Source organism: Pleurodeles waltl, chromosome 1_2 (genome assembly GCF_031143425.1).
Source record: "Pleurodeles waltl isolate 20211129_DDA chromosome 1_2, aPleWal1.hap1.20221129, whole genome shotgun sequence".
Lineage (NCBI taxonomy): Eukaryota > Metazoa > Chordata > Amphibia > Caudata > Salamandridae > Pleurodeles > Pleurodeles waltl.
The window spans coordinates 1236044928-1236062201 of NC_090437.1; positions in this window are offsets into that span (position 1 = coordinate 1236044928).

Consider the following 17274-nt stretch of genomic DNA (forward strand, 5'->3'; position numbering starts at 1 on the left):
TACCTTTACGGGTAGTATGACCCACACAGAGAAATACGCCACTAGACAGACACCCTCACAAGTCCCCCAGACCAAAGGTCAGTGATAAACTTGCGGTACCAAAACCCACACCGGTACACCAACAGAAATACGCCCACAGCATCATGACCCACGAATCACTGCGTGGGACATTCACCCATGGTAAACCATTGGTGGTACACACTAACAAAACAACACCACATTGGACAATTCAAAATACACACACCTGACACACATACACACACCACACCAACACACCCAATCTAATATACAACACACACACACACACATTACACACATTACCCCCAACCCCTTACAACAAAAACAAATATTTCCAACTGAGAGAAAAGTCAAGCCAGGAGCACCCACTGAATCTGACCACATAACACCATCACCCATGCACCATCCACACACCTCACATCACACACCCCAACACATCAGCCCACACACCCTCACACATACCACTCACACTACACCCATGGCACCACAAAGACACCCAGGTTCTTTGAGGAGCAGCTATGGGTCATGGTGGAGGAAATCATCCGGGTAGAGCCACAGCTATTCAGATCACAGGTGCAGCAGACGTCCATTGCAAGGAAGATGGAGCTATGGTGGAGAGTCGAGGACAAGGTCATCGACGAGGGACAGCACCCCAGAACAAGGGGGACATCAGGAAGAGGTGGACCGACCTACGGGGGAAGGTGCGTTCCGTTGTAGCAAGACACCAGGTACCCATACAGAGGACTGGCGGTGGACGCCCACCTCCTCCTCCACAACTAACAACATGGGAGGAGCAAGTCTTGGCGATCATGCATCCTGAGGGCTTTGAAGGAGTAGTAGGAAGACTGGACTCTGGTAAGTCAAATCTTTACTACTATATCCCCCACCCTACCTGTATGCCATCACAAACTCCTACCCCTACCCTCACCCTCATCACTCCACCATCTTTCATATACCCCACTATCACAACCCACCCATCCCAATACCAAGCACTGCATGCAACACCAATGCATGGACACCCATCACAGACCTGCATGGACACCCATCACTACAGCATGCACACTAGTGACAATCACTTAGCCAAACCAATAACATCTCACACAACCCAAACATGCCTTGCTAATAAAAACCATAGAGGGAAACATATCCATGCACAAGATGGCACAAGCAGATACAATAACACTGTATTTACATCCCCACAGGACCCCAACTCAACGTCACCGGAGAGCAGGTGCCACCAACATCCAGTCCCCCCACAGAACAGGGCCACAGTGATGACAGCAACTCTGCACGCCTGGATCACAATGACCAACCTGGCCCATCAGGGACCTCTGAACTGTCGGTTACCCTGCCACAGTCCCAAAACACCACAGAGCCTCTCCTCTCAGGAAACACAAGCAGAGCACCCACCCAGCGGGCCCATACCTCTGTCCCCAGGACACGTCAATCAGCAGTGTGTCCACCACTACAGGAACTCCAGGCAACCCCACAAACACAAGACAATCAGAGACCTGGGGTCAGTGGCAGTGGGCACACGGTTCAGGGGACAGAGTCACAGGACAACAGGGAAGCTGGGAGGACTGCTGTTCGACGGGGGGGACAGGCCCAGGGAACTCACTCTCCACTTGCAGGGATCCTGGGAGCATACCACCATTCCCAGGAGACCTTGGGCCAGATACTTTACAAGTTGCAAGAGGGACAGTACCTGGGGATCAGGGAGGACCTCAAACACATCCACACTATCCTGGTCACCATTTCAGGGGTGCTGGCTGATGTGGCCAACACCATGAGTGAGGCAGTGGCACACAAACGGGCCCCTGACACTAGCCACACCGAAGAACAGCCCTCCACCTCTGCCGGCGCTAGTGGACAGGAGGCCCCGCCACAGGAACAATAGGCCGCCAGCACCCTACCCCCCTGCAGAAGGAAAACCACCCCGCAAACAGTCCCTGCGATCCAGGCAGAAGCCAGAGAACATTGCTAAGGCCCGCACCAGGAAATAAGACTCTGAATGTCACCCTTCTGTCCCGATCAGTCACCCTGTCCACCTTGTACTGCCATTGCTCCCCTTCCTATGCCCCCTTGGACAACGCACCTGTGATAAAAATAGACTGGACTCTATCCTGGACATTCATCCACCATCACCCCAGGACATTGCACATCCCCCTCTACTTATTAGCACTTAAATAAACACCCTTGGAACAAATACAAGTATGGAGTCTGTCAAATGATTTGAAATATGTATTAGTTTAAAAAGCTGTAAACATTGCAATTCATATTTACAGTTATATAGGTATGACCTGTAGTGGGCAGCAGTAAACACACCAGGAGCCAGAGTGGGGCACAGAGATCTGAAAATAGAGATGCCAAAGGGTATAGTAAGTGACCATAGACATAGGGAAATCAGGCTGCCATGTCCAATGTCGAACACAAAACTGCAATGGAAAGTGAAGTTACAGTATCTTTACCTGTGTGTCACTGGAAGTACTGTTGAATGTGTGAACCTCTGTTGTCCACATCTTCTTCCTCTGCCTCCTCTTCCTCACTGTCCACAGGCTTCACCACTGTCACAATACCATCTCCAGGCTCATCCTCCTGCAGAAAAGGCACTTGGCGCCTCAAGGCCAGGTTGTGCAAAATGCAAGGATGATCTGGCACACCTTCTTGGGTGAGTAGTACAGGGATCCGCCTGCCAGATGGAGGCACTGGAATCTGGCCTTCAGGAGGCCAAAGGTTCTGTCAATTATCCTCCTTGTTCGCCCATGTGCCTCATTGTAACATTTCTCTGCCCTTGCCCTGACGTTCCTCACTGGGGTCAGTAGCCATGAGAGGTTGGGGTAACCAGAGTCACCTGCAAATACCGAGGGATACATGTTTCATCAGGGCTGACAACACTCTGATCAACACGTTGGAGAACATTGGCTGGGACATCCCTGATGCCATGGCCACTGTCGCTTGGAAGGAACCACTTACCAGGAAATGTAGCACTGACAGGATCTGCACTAGAGGGGGGATACCTGTAGGCTGGTGGATAGCTGAAATCAGGTTTGGTTTCAACTGGGCACACAGTTCCTGGATTGTTGCATGATCAAGTCTGTAAGTGATAATGATGTGTCTCTCTTCATTGTCAACAGGTCCACCGGGGGTCTGTACACCGGAAGATGCTGCCATCTCATCACCTGCCCCAACGGACGTGCCCTATGGTGGAGAACAGTGAGCAGAGGGTCATACGACACTTAGGTTTTGCAAAAATGTTACAATTTCTCCATGTGCCTTTCTCTGTCCGTATTCCTGGCCTAAGTAGGTGTGACGCAGTTATTTGGCCTGCCATGTGGCCCCCTGAAATAGCGGCTGCCTGACCTGTAAGGTGGGACAAGGGGAAATGAGGTAACTGCGCTGGTGTTGTACGCCGTCGCGGTAGGCGGTTGAAGACCGCAGCGCTAGTCAGCATTGGTTAACATTGGGCCCTATGGGTTCCAGGAGCCAATGACGATGTACGCCGGCGGTGATGGCACGCACTGCCACGGATGTGGCCGACATTTCCTAACTGTTCACTCACTTGATACCTGACCTTCAACAGGAGAGGACCTACACTGCAAGTGCTGCTGTTACCTGTGTCTGGAAGCAACAATGGCCACAGTGTATGAGGAAAGGGCCCCTGCCTTCCCTTCAGAGGAGTTGGAGAAACTAGTGGATAGGTTCCTCCCCCAGTACACGCAGCTGTACGGTCCTCCAGACAAACAGGTGAGTACACTGTGAGCATGGTGGATGGCACATGATTGTATGGAGTGTCGTCGATGGAAGAGGGAGGGGAGCGGGACAGGCCAGCATGTGAGGATAGTGTGTGTGTATGTATGTCTGGGCCAGGGTGGGAGGTTTTTAGGCAATGCGTGAGAAGAACTGTACGGGATAGTAACATCCATTATTGCCTCACTTTTCCTCTAGGTCAGCGCCCACCAGAAGAAGGGGATTTGGTGTGTCATCGCCAAGGGAGTGCGGACCCTGAGGGTCTACCATAGACGGAGCACCCACTCCCGGAAAAGATGGGAGGACTGGCGCCGCTGAAGCAAGAACATGATGGAGGCCCAGCTGGGGATGGCCTCCCAATGTGGAAGGGGTGCCCGTCACACCATGACCCCCCTGATGTACCATATCCTGGCAGTGGCATATCCGGAGTTGGATGGGAGCTTGAGGGCAAAACAGCAGCCACAAGGGGGTGAGTACACTCTCATTCAGCAGACTCTGAGCGGTTGACGAGTTGTCTGGGTCCGGGTGGTGGCCTGTGGGTTCCCCTAGGCAAGGGCATACGCGCAAAGGTAGATCCGTTGTTTTGCAGCCTCATTCCCAGTCCAACCCCAAAGGTGGTATTTGTCCTCTACACCTAGTCAGGCTCCCATGGGTGCCAGCTTTGCATGAAATGGGTCTAGACAGAGTCCCCCTTGGGCATGTGCTTTTCCCCTGCACTGTTAGTGCATGTCTTAGTGCATAGGGCTGCACCCTGTGTGTTGTGTCCGCCAACGGTAGTGGTGTTGCATGCACTGACCATGTGTATCTTCTGTCTTTCCCCCCCTTTTTGTTTTGTCACCCTGTTCTTTCGTCCATTAGCATCATCTGGAGGAGGAGCAGTGGCACCGGAGCAGGAGGGAGCTGCATCCCACATGGCCCTGGAGGGTGAAGTAACGGAGTCTGAAGGGACCAGTGGGACGGAGGGCGAGGGGAGCTCCACGATGGGGACAGGAGCATACACCAGCGACAGTGACTCCTCCTCTGATGGGGGCTCCTTTGCGGGGGTGGGCATCTCTGTGCCCACTGCATCAACATGTACAGCCGCCACCCCCTCTACCAGCACCGCCCTCCCAGAAGCCCCTAAGTGTGTGTCCCAAGCCCGCTCACCCAGGAGGGTGGGCATCTCCTTCGCCCCAGGCACCTCAGGCCCTGTCCCAGTCAGCCCTGCTGCCCTCAGTGAGGAGGCTATTGACCTCCTGAGATCCCTCACTGTTGGGCAATCTACCATTTTGAATGCCATCCAGGGTGTTGAGAGACATTTGCAGCAAACAAATGCATACCTGAAGGGCATTCATTCTGGCCAGGCGGCCAAACAGAGAGCATTTCAGGCTCTTGCCTCAGCACAGATGGCAGCCATTGTCCCTGTGGCCAGCCTCCCCCTCCAACTTCCTCCACCCAGACCCAATCCCCTGTTCCTCAGCCTATCCCAAGCACACCATCAGACCAGCATGCACACTCATCAACACACAAGAGTGGACATGGCAAACATAAGCACCACACATCCCACAGGCACTCACACAAGCACCATCCCAATGCAGACACAGCAACATCCACTGCCTCCACTGTGTCCCCCTCCCCCAAGTCCTCCTCCTCCCTCCATGTCTCGTCTCCACTCACACCTGCATGCACTACATCCTCAGCCACTACCTCCATCACCAGCATGCCCATCACCACACACCGCTCACATGCACTCACCACCCCACTACCATTCACACAATCCCTGTGTTCTCTCCCAGTGTGTCTGTGAGCCCTCCTTCCAAAGTACACAAACGCAGGCACACACCTACCCAACAGCCATCCACATCACAACAGCCTCCGGCCCATGCACCTTCACCTAAATTCAGAAAGCGTACACCTTCTACAACCACTACCTCTTCCTCCACTCCCAAACCCCCTTCATCTTCCCATCCCAGTGTGTCTAAGAAACTTTTCCTGGCTAACATTGACCTCTTCTCTACACCTCCCCCCCACAGTCCTTCCCCTAGGGCCAGGCTGTCCAGGTCCCAGCCCAGCACCTCAGCCACCAAATCCGAAGCACAGTGGTCACAGCAACTCCCGTCTTATCGCGGGCGCCACCCATCAGGGCTGCCAGTGTGCCACCTAGCGAGGCCAAGAAGCAGGCCATTCCGCCACCTGCCAAGGTGAAGAAGGTGCCCACATGCAGGAGGGAGAAGCCGCACCTACCAGCAAGCAAGGGCTCCTCCAAACCAAAAGGGGACAGTGGCAAGGCAACAGCAGCAACATCAAAGGTGGGGAAGGAACAGAAGCCGAAGAGCAGGTAAGGACAGGGCACGTTGGCTCCGACTGAGGGACCAGAGTCACCCCTTCTGTCAACCACAACACCAACCTACCTGCACTGCCACCAGCCCCGCCACATGCACGTCTGCTGCCTCAGCAACAGTCCCCAGCATCATCCCCAGTGGGCAGATGTCTGAGGCTGCAGGAGACGTCCTGCTGTGTCCCTCAACAGGTGCAGACACATGCACCACCGCCAGCACCTCCGCCACAGACACCGCCACCAGCCCCGCGACGTGCTCAGACAGTGCCACCACAGCTGACATGGCAATCATCCCCAGTGGGCAGCCGTCCGAGGCTGCAGGAGACATCCTGGACCCTGCCCAGCGTCCATGAGTCTCAGCACTGTTTGTACATGCAGGTGGCAGGCGAAGTCGCAGCAGGGTGTCTCTGCCTCCATGGCGTATCATGCTACCTGTTCCCAGGCAATCTCGTGGCACACACACCCATGTGAGGGAATGGGACCTGCCACACTGCATGTGAAGCACTCTGGGCACCAATCCCCCTCCAGAACCAGTGGAGAGATGCATCCACTTCCTCAGTCCTTGGCAGGATGAAGCAATCTGGCACCAAGCCCCCTTCAGAACCAGTGGAGAGATACATCCACTTCCTCAGTCCTTGGCAGGATGAAGCACTCTGGGCCCAAAGCCCCCTCCAGGACCAGTGGAGAACAGCATCCACTTGCGAGACTGTGGCTTTGCACTCCCCAGGATAGAGCAGAGGGCAAACCACCCACTGGAAAGACTTGTGAGACTGTGGCTTTGGACTCCCCAGGATAGAGCAGTGGGCAAACCACCCACTGGAAAGACTTGTGAGACTGTGGCTTTGCACTCCCCAGGATACAGCAGTGGGCAAACCACCCACTGGAAAGACTTGTGAGCCTGTGGCTTTGCACCCTCCAGGATACAGCAGTGGGCATGGAGCCCCCTTGTGGAGTAGTGGATTTGTGCGTTCATCCAGCTGAGGTGCCACCCCTCTCCCTGAGGTGCCTGTTTCATTTCGATCTGATGCCCCTGCAGTGTGTAGTGTTCTCTCCGTTATCTTGTGTGGGCTTTGCTAATGCATTTTGGGACACTGATTCACGGACGATGTTTGATTAATATCCGGACTTGTGTAGTTGGTGTACCTATTTGTATTTACTGATTTTTTAAATTGCACTATCTGATTTTTATTGATTACAATCATTACAATCATTTTCTTTTGTCCTTGCGTTCTTCCAGGGGCTGAGGGGGTGTACATGTAACGTTGCTGCATGTATTTGTGTGTATGGTGTTGTGGGTGAAGGGGAGGGTATTGCGTGTTGCATGTGTGTGTGTCACTCTGTTTTCCCTCCCACCCTCCCCTGTGTTGTAGGTGCAGTACTCACTGTGGACGTTGACGGTGTCTTTCCTGCTCCTGATACAAGAGGAGGAAGACCAGCATGGGCAGGACCTGTAGTTCGGGCTCCATGGCATCCTGGTTCCTCGTTGGGTGTCGACAGGTGAGTGGTTTCCCTTCTGTGTACTGTTTCGGCCGTGCTTTTGATACCGTTGGTACCGCCCCAGAAAAGGTGGCGGATAGGCCTCTTGTAATAGTGTGGGCGGTACTTTGTCCTCCGCCTGTCTGTAGGCGGTTACCGATGCGGTGCTTGTTTCTACCGCCATTGCGGTCGGAGTGTTAAAGTGGCTGTCTGTGTTGGCGGTTTCCGCCATGGTTGTGATTCCATTTTTTTCCGCCGGGCTGTTGGCGGTTTTACCGCTGCTTTAACACCGACCGCCAGGGTTGTAATGAGGGCCTATGTCTGCTCAGGAACTGTAAATCAAATGCTACTAGTGGGTCTGAAGCATTGGTTGTGCCGCCCAGGTACAGTAGCCTTTCAAACATGTCTCAGGCCCTCCATTGCAGAGCCTTTGTGTGTGCAGTTTAAACTGTCATTTCAATCTGGCAAGTGCACCTACTCACCAGGCCCAAACCTTCCTTTTTATTACATGTAAGTCACCCCTAAGGTAGGCGTTAGTTACACCAAGGGCAGGGTGCAGTGTATTTAAAAAGTTAGACATGTATTTTTGAGTTTAACATGTCCAGATAGTGAAAAAACTCTTACATTAATTTTTCAATATTGCAAGGACTCTCTCTCCCATAGGCTAATAATTGGGGCTACTTTAAATCATCTTTTAAGTTTAATTTCTTATTGTGAAAAGAAAGATAAATGGAGTTTGGTGTCTCTGGACTCACAATTTAATAGCTAATCTTTTGGTGAAGTTGGTTTTTAAATTGCAGGTCTGTGTTTAGGTGACAGCTACACTTGTGCATACTGTCCAGTCATTACGCAGGAGGGGCTTGGTGTGACAAGGGATGCATGTGGATTCATCTGCATCCAGCTGCATACTGACAGTCTTCCTGGGCAGGAAGAGGGAAAGGTAGATCATCACTACATCTGAACAGGTTGGGGCCTGCCCTCACTCAAAGCGCTGAGTAACCCCTACTGGTAGTATGGAGCCAGGGCTGGGTTAAAAGGGATCCTTGTGCACTTCGGGGACTTCCTTTGAATTTACCCTGACATCCAAGGCCTTTTTGAGTATCAGTACTGGGCCTCTGACACAATATACTTGGAACACTTGTGGACTGAGGACATTCTACCAGGAAGAAGGATAGATGTGCTGCCATGAGGGACTGCCACTGTGTTGTTTGCTTTGCTGTGTTGGCTTGCTGCCTGCTGCTTCTTGCCTAGGAGGGAAAGGACTGGACTTAACTCTCTACATCCTGCAATCAAAGTTTCTCCAAGGGTCTGACTGAGCTTCCCTCCTATTTCTGAAGTCTCAGATACAGTAAAGACTTCACCTGCATCTTGCTGCCAGCAACTCGGCTCTTCTGCTGTGAGTCCTACTCTGCCAAGTGGTGCCAAATCCAGTCTTGGGCCCTTGGAGTTGGGTGTGGTGCTTCAGCACAACAGACTGACGCATCGACATTGGCACATCACTTGGAACCAACACATCCTGCTGCTGAAACAATGCCTCGCCGCTGCCTGCACTGAAGCTGCAGACACTGCCCGCTGACTGTGCAACACAGCAACACCAACTTGCAGCGCAGCCCTAACTTGGCCGACGCAACACTGAGATGCATCCAAATCAGTCCACATTGCTTCTGGACATTGAGGCATCAATGAAGTTGCCTGATCAGGAAACAATGCATTGTCTTCAAGCGCATCCCATCCCTTTCTCAGTATCAACGCATCGTCCCAGAGCATCGCCATAACCAAGGCACTCTCAACAGGTCTGCCTGACTCCTGTACCCAGCCTGCACTCCATCACGGTCGAACTGAACTTTAGGACTTGCCCAGGTCCAGGGCGACCAAATAGCCCAGTTGGAGCTATTGACTTCTGAGCACTGCATTTTGATGTAATCTTTAAAAAAATCATAATTTGACTTGTGTATGTTGGATTTTTGTTGTTTTGGTCTTGTTTGACTCAGATAAATGTTGCCTATTTTTCTAGACTGGTGGGGAGTCCTTTCATAATGTTTTCACTGTGTTACTCTGTGTATGAACAAATACTTTACACATTGCCTCTTCAGTTTAGCCTGACTGCTCTGTGCCAAGCTGCTAGAGAGTGAGAACAGGTAAACTTTTAGGGCCAGATTTAAGAAGCTATATCACCACATTAGCATCATTTTTTTTAATGCTAATGTGACGTTAGGCTTCAAAAATTACCGCACCAGATGTACAAAGTTATGCATTGCATGCATTGCGCCACTGTGTAAACTCTTGTGCCACATTATGCCTGCGCCAGGCATAATGTATGCAAGGGGGTGTTCCCCCATTAGGGGGAGCCATAAAAATGGCACAAAGAAATCTAAAAGATTTTTTGCACCATTTTTTGCTGCTTTTTTAATGCCTGCTCTGAGCAGGCATTAAAAAGAGGCACACCATTTATTTAAATGGGCTTCTATGTACTTTGCAGGACTAGTGTCAAAATTGTTGATGCTAATCCTGCAAAGCACCAAACTAGTGTAAAAAATGTTGATGCTAGTTCCACAACTACCACCATGGTGCACCGTATCTTAAATATGGTGCACACATGGTGGCGTTAGGGGGCGCTAAGGGGCGCAGAAAAAGTGGCATTGCATTGGATGCAGCACCACTTTTCTTAAATCTGCTCCTTAGTGTATATCTTACTTGCCCTGACAAGGTTTGTGGTACCTACTTAGATAGAGTGCAAACTTTTGCCAACTAGAGACCCCATGTCTAACACTTTACAATGTAAACTTTTTTTATTTTTCAGTATAAGAGAGACTGGAAGGCAGCTTGCAAGTTTTCATCAAGAGAGTTCCTAGATTATTGCCCAATATCAGGCAGCCAGTTGGCTACATGGGCTATATTTTCTAAATTGCGAAAGATAAAATAGAAGTTCTCTCCCTGGATAAAGTTCTGAAGGAACGCTGAAGGGATGTAGGCATTTCCTCTGGGATAAGATAACATATCCACCAATTTCCCCAAGTTTGCTGTCTGGACCAACCCTACTTGGGATAACTTTAGCATCTTTTTAGCATCTAGTTTTTCTGTAAATTCTCTTGGTGTTGGTATGCCATCTGGTCATAGCCTTCAAATAAACACTCCAATTTATACTGACCGAGAGAGAGCTGTTGAACCACCGCCTCCATCTCATACAGATGTATATGGCTGTATGATGTATATGGCTAATAATCCTACTTCTCAATCAATCATAGCATTTGTAAAGCTTGAACGTGATTCTCTTGTTGATGGGGAGCCAGTGCAGATAGGTGTGCAGAGGCGTTCTGTATGCGTTGCAGTCTTTTCTGGAGCTTGGCCGTGGTTCCTGCGTAGAAGGCGTTGCGGTATTCAAGTCTGCTGCTTAAGTGGGCTTGGGTGACCGTCCTTCTGGTGCCGGTGGGGATCCATTTATAGATCTTTCAAAGCATGCAGAGGGTTTTGAAGCAGGAGGAAGAGACGGTGTTGACTTGCTGGGTCATTGATAGCGATGAGTCCAGGATGAACCCCAGGTTACGTGCGTGGTCGGTGGGTGTCGGTGCGGTTCCAGTGTGGCAGGCCACCATGAGTCATCCTAGGTGGAGGTGGTGGAGCCGAGGATGCGGACCTCAGTTTTGTCAGAGCTACGGGAGGCAGAGAAGTTCACTGACTAGGTCTAGCTCACTGACTAGCAGTTCACTGACTGCGTCTGACGCCATTTGTGTGGGTAGAAGGCAGGTAGACATGATGGAAGTAACACATTGATCACTACACTCACCACTATTCACACAGGTAATACTGCACACACACTTAACACACACACACATTTCTCCAACCACACATACAGGTCCCCATTTAAACTCTCCATGCTTGTGAAAATCCTCTGAGTACCAAATAATTTCTTGACTCTGTTTTCCTTTTACAAGGCTGGACGGAGGTGAAGTCAGTTAAATTGAGGTAGTTCCAGCCGGGGACCCCTCTTCTCCATCAGACCTCAAAGGTTAAGGAATACGAGTAAGTGTTTAAAGAAAGGGCAACAACCTGGGCCTCAATTATAAAGTGCCTTCCTGAATTTAACCAATAAATAGGTTAATGCTAAATAAAGAGTCAAAGCCTCAATGTTGCAATTGATATGAACAGGTCAAAGCTTCGGAAACGAGCCCATAACTGCTCCCATACCAGCAGCTTCAGAAGTGCCGAGTTATATCAACATATTCTAGAATAGCTTACTACATATAACCATTCCAGACATCTATCTTCTTATAACATATAACCATTCCATAGTTGTAAATTCTGATAACAATATATTTACACAACACAAACCTACAATACCAATGGAACACTCCAGCCTCTCCCTTCTTACTCCGAAAAGGAAGAAAGTTTAATCAGGGAAAGGAAGCCAGAACACAGAAAAAAAAACTAGTTCAGGCTTCTTGGGAGATTAATCTGGTTTTCCCAGATGATTCCTTCCCTTTGGGTCCCACAACTTCTCTAAGGGTAATCTGAGGAACTGCATGCAATAAAACGAAAGGCTTTTCTTTCTTTCACTTTTTGTGTGACCCCTCTCATCTGGGTAAAGGATGACAGGGCTTGATACTGCAAGACACTTGCTGCACCGCCCTGCACCACAGGGGCTTGTAAGTAAGCCCTTAATTGTGCAAATGAATGACTGCAAGAGATACAATACACTGGATTGCAACTTCACCACCTTTCTTCACATTGTTTTCAGCCTTGTTTGGGCACATCACAGACAATTTATAGTCTGAAAAAGGCTGCTTTAAGTAAGCAGCTGTACATCAAAAACATTGACATAAACCTAGGAAAATCAGCTTACAAAACTATAGCTCTCCCTAAACATCAACATTTACCTACTGCTTGCATTACCCGCTTCCCTAAATAGCCTCCCCCAGCATTCCCCCAACTCACCTGTCACTATAACTTTGCTCTACACCTTTCCTGTCTTCTGCAACTGTAAACGTACTGCTACCCTCCCATTCAAGTTGCATCCCTCACCCCAACAGCAAATAAACTGATTCAAACCATAAAAACAAAAGGACACAGCCTAGACTCTTTTTTCTTAGGAAATTCAAACATCCCATGTTAAGTATCTTCCCAGTCATTTTAGCAGATCATCTCCATTTCTCCTTATCTATCCATACCTATGCCTGATATAGAGTTTGCTGGATAGCTTACTCCATCACAAACGTGACAGATATCCTGTCCGACATATTACAATTTCCATTGGATATAATGAAATAATAATACGGAGCACAGGATATCTGTCACATTTGTGATGGAATAACCCCACCCATCAAACTCTAAACCAGGCCCTTAGTCTTTCTGTTGACAAGAAATTCAAGGTAAATCTTTAGTTGGATTTGGTGACTCGCCAAATGAATTCCTTAGAAAGCAATTATTTATCATCATAGATCTTACTGTGCAGACCTCCCCATTTTTAACATCTGCCTAGACAAACTCTTATCTGCTGTGTTCCACTATGTAAATCCAGGGTTCAATCTCACAACACCCATTGGCATAAGCATGTATTAAAACAAACGAAAGAGGCTAATTATAGCCTGAAATCCAGATGGAAAAGTAATTTGCATTAGGGTTGGGCGAAAATTCGGCTCCACTGGCAGAGTTCACGGAGTTTTGACTACTGTGGGCTCTGCTTGAACCATGTAGTTCCAGCAAAACTCTGCCACGTACTTGTGGTTTTTCTGGTGTACAGCTCGTCAACATGTTGTTGGCAAGTGCGAGCAAGAATTTGTGTCCCCTAGTGCAATTTTTGGACACTAGACCGCCTCCCAGCAAGATTTCTCAACGTGGGTGATCGTGGAAGGTCGTGACTGTATGGGTTGAGAAAGATGCCACTTGAGGAGAGCATCTACTTGAGTGACAGAAAGAAGCAGCACTCTCCGGTCCACCACATGGTGCCATCTGCAGTGATTTTACAGCAATGAACAATCTCCAGGTTCTAAACAACATCACGAGCAGGGAAACATGCTGTAATACTGCCCGGAACTCCATGGAATCTCGCAGAGTTTTAATGTAACTCCGTAGAATTCCACCAAGTGAATACTCTGCAAGTTCCACCCAAGTCCTATTTTGTAAATGCAGGATGAAATTATTCATCGCTCACTCCGAAAGGATTCTAAAGGCAGGTAAAAAAGAAAATAATTTTGGTGGATACCGTTGCTAGAGCTAGCACTGAATCAAGACATATTTAAGGTAGTAGCTTTATTCAGATTTACCCACTGCTACTCTAGTATTCTCCTTGCTGCTAGTTAGGCAATAAACTCAAATGTTTCTTTATATTCATGATTGACAAAATTAGGAATGGCTGACTGTGACTGATAAACAGCCACCCCACCCATGTACGTCAGGAGACCACTCTGATGAAAAAACGTTCACTTTAAGGGTTCTTCGACCATTCAGTAGAAGGAACTCTATGCTTTTAACACCCACTGCCTCCCCAGTGGACTCAGCTTGCATTAAAAAAAATACCCTCCCAGCATCTGCCTGCTTCTGAACATATTAAATTAATCTCAGAAGACATGTTTCATTTTCTTTGAAAACAGGGACTATTCTCAAAACAGGGCGTGGCATCTACAAACCCACTAACAAATGCCTGTTACCATCATTGCCTAAAATCCTTGAGAATATTTTAGTGGGGCACTTTCAGAGTCACTTAAAAGCCTTGTCGAGCCACACTACATTGTGGATTTAGGCACAAGCCCAGGATCTAATTAGTTCTATTAGGTTTGATGCACTTTGTGGATAACGGGTTCATTTTCCTCCTGGTTATCTTATACCTCACCACATAATTCAGTATTATACACCATTTTGTTCTCGTTAGCAGGTTGGCCCCGACACAAATGCCAATGTTGCTACCTTCAAAAGGTTCCAATGCTAATGATGCCATCTTCAAAAGGTTCCAATCTCTTTGAGTCTGAAAGCCCAGAGGATCTCCCTGGTCCCTTCCTTTCAGATGAAGTCGCTCTGGCACATGCTCAGCAAGAAATCTTATGCAGGAAACACACAGCTTTATATGAACTTTTTCAAAGATTGCATATTGGTGAAAGACCTCCAAGAGTCTTGAGGCAGGATGCGGGCTAATTTTCAACAACTCAACAGTTCTAAAACAGAACGCATTACTTTCAGAGTAAATAGGGTCACATTCTTACCTCTTTAGGTCCACCTCCCATTTTCAATCAGGAACTTACAGTTTGAGATAAAGTAATAATCTGGTAAAATCTGGTTTTACTTTTGTTTGTGACCTGTCTAGCAATAACCAGATTGACACATTACTGGGCAGATTTCATCAGCGGCAGGCTCTAGAGAATAAAAAACACTTTCAGACCTCAAGATTTATACCTTGACTTCTAGTGATATGGAAAGGAATCATTTAAAAAAAATAAAAAACAGCCTATATACTAACTCAAAGAAGACATAATAGGTACGTCCCTCCAGATAGACAGGCAACAACCAATGTCATCTTCCAGGGGCAGCTCCTCCATTAGGGCGGAGGAGCTTTGCCCTTCCGCCAACAGCGGCAGCTGCAAAACCTTTAAAAGAAAATGATAATAAACTTTGTTTATTATCATTTTCTTTTAAAGGGGTGGGGCCACCCCCCCCCACAAAGCGCTCCCCCTCAGAGCACACTTGTTTTTGGCCGGCCGTCTGGGGTCGGCCAAACACACATTTGCAGTAGGCTCTCTCCAGCCCATCAACACAGTTGCCGGGCTGGAGAGAGCATGCACAGGCACCCAGTCTGCCTGGGAGTGCCCTGACTGGGTGCTCCCAGCCAATCCTAATGCTGCTTTGAGCAGCGTCAGATTGGGCGCAGGGCAAGCTGGGAGCCTGTGCCTGCAGCGACGGAGACGAAGGAGCGGAGGGGCACGTGGGGTTAAGGTAAGTTTAAAAAAAAAAAACATTTTATTTAATTCCCCTGCCCCTCCCCTACATGTCACCCCACCCCTTCTGCTTGCTGCAAGCCACTCCGGTCAACTTCACTTAGTGTTGTGAGGGTTATTTTGCAGGTTGAGGTGAGATTAAAAGGGACTTACATGTGAGACAACATCATCGATTTTTCATTTAAATCTTTATTTCGGCCACATCAGTGACTATAAAAGTACAACAGAGATACGCTAAAATACATCACCTTCCAATACACACAGAAAAATAAAACAAATCATGTAAAGCATAAGAGGAACAGCACCTAAAAAAGTAAGTTCCTTATAATAATTCTGTACCCACCCAGGTAAACAAGTACAAACAAAGTAAAAGAAAACACATTTGTTACATAGTGTATCAAATGAATACAGAAACTATTCATCACAATTAAAAATACAGTGCAACTTAAGAGAGTTAAAAGCAAATGACAAGTGAAATAAGTTAAAATGCCATTAAATTTGATAGCGCCTCTTAAAAAGGAGCAGACATTAGCACCAATCGTGGGAGGTTCTAGGGTCTGGAGATACTGCAGGGCAGCCAGAGTCTGAGAGAATGCCTTGCTCCCTAATAATGAGGAGTAAGTACAACTTAGTGAGATCTTGATAAAATTTACAGACAAAAAACAAAGTGCAGTAGGCTTTGTGGGAAGACTTCATCATATGGGCGTATCACAATGCTAGATGCATCATCCTGCCCCAAAGGAAAATTCAGGTGACATCTTATAAAAACCATTCAAACCGTGTTAAAATCATTGTCTCCAATGTAAAATCTACACCCCCCAAATATGCTGCTATACCTGAATTGTTATTCGGGGCTTCATAGGCTCTACCCATAATTTTAGAAAACTCTTTTGCTGCTCTCAGGTCCTGTCTGTTAGTTTTAAACAAAGATTTAACCTGGGCCATGCTTTGCTTAGAGAGGGATTGTGGATTATAGAAGAACTGCGGAACCCCCATATCTTCAAGCACAAAGTTCACATGACTAAACCAAGGCATTTTTAGCCCTCTGTAACTCGCCAGGCAGTCTAGAATGATATCCCTGTTGAAGGTGGCCAGGGGATTAGTCTAGATCGAGCACCACAACAACAGATGGAACAAGTGGATGGGACACCCAGGAGTCTCCTCAGTATTCTATTTGCACCCCGTGGAGTGTTTTGCAATTACTATAGCCCCAAATCCCTGCCCTATACATCATGATAGGATGACATTTCCTCCTGTACAGAAGACGTACTCAATGGAGCCTGAAAATTCCCACCTGACCGCTGAAACGCAAAGCACCCATTTCCCTTCAGAATTAAAGACTCTGCCCAGATATGAAAAGTCCTGGGTAAGGGCCTTGGGATGGCCTTGTAAACTAATGCTCATCTTAGCCTGCTTCAGGTTACATGTCACAATGGTTTTAGAACGATAGGTGGACAGACCTGGGAACCCATAAAGGTGACAAATTCATGAAAAAGTAGCTTTAGACCATTGGGGGTCCTAGAAATCAAAACTGCATCATCCACGTATAATAATATTGGGACTTTTTTCCCAGCTATTAAGGGGAAATCAAAGACTTTAGCAGACAGAGCGTGACCTAAACCATTTATAAATAATGGAAATAAAAGCAGGGCTAAAACGCACACCTGACGGGCACCACGCACAAATCCTAAATCCCTCTGTACTGTAAACTAAGGGACTAAACTGGTCTGAGGCAGAAAGATCATAATGAAGATCTGTCAGGAATTGGACAAGATCACCATCAATCCCCAGGTC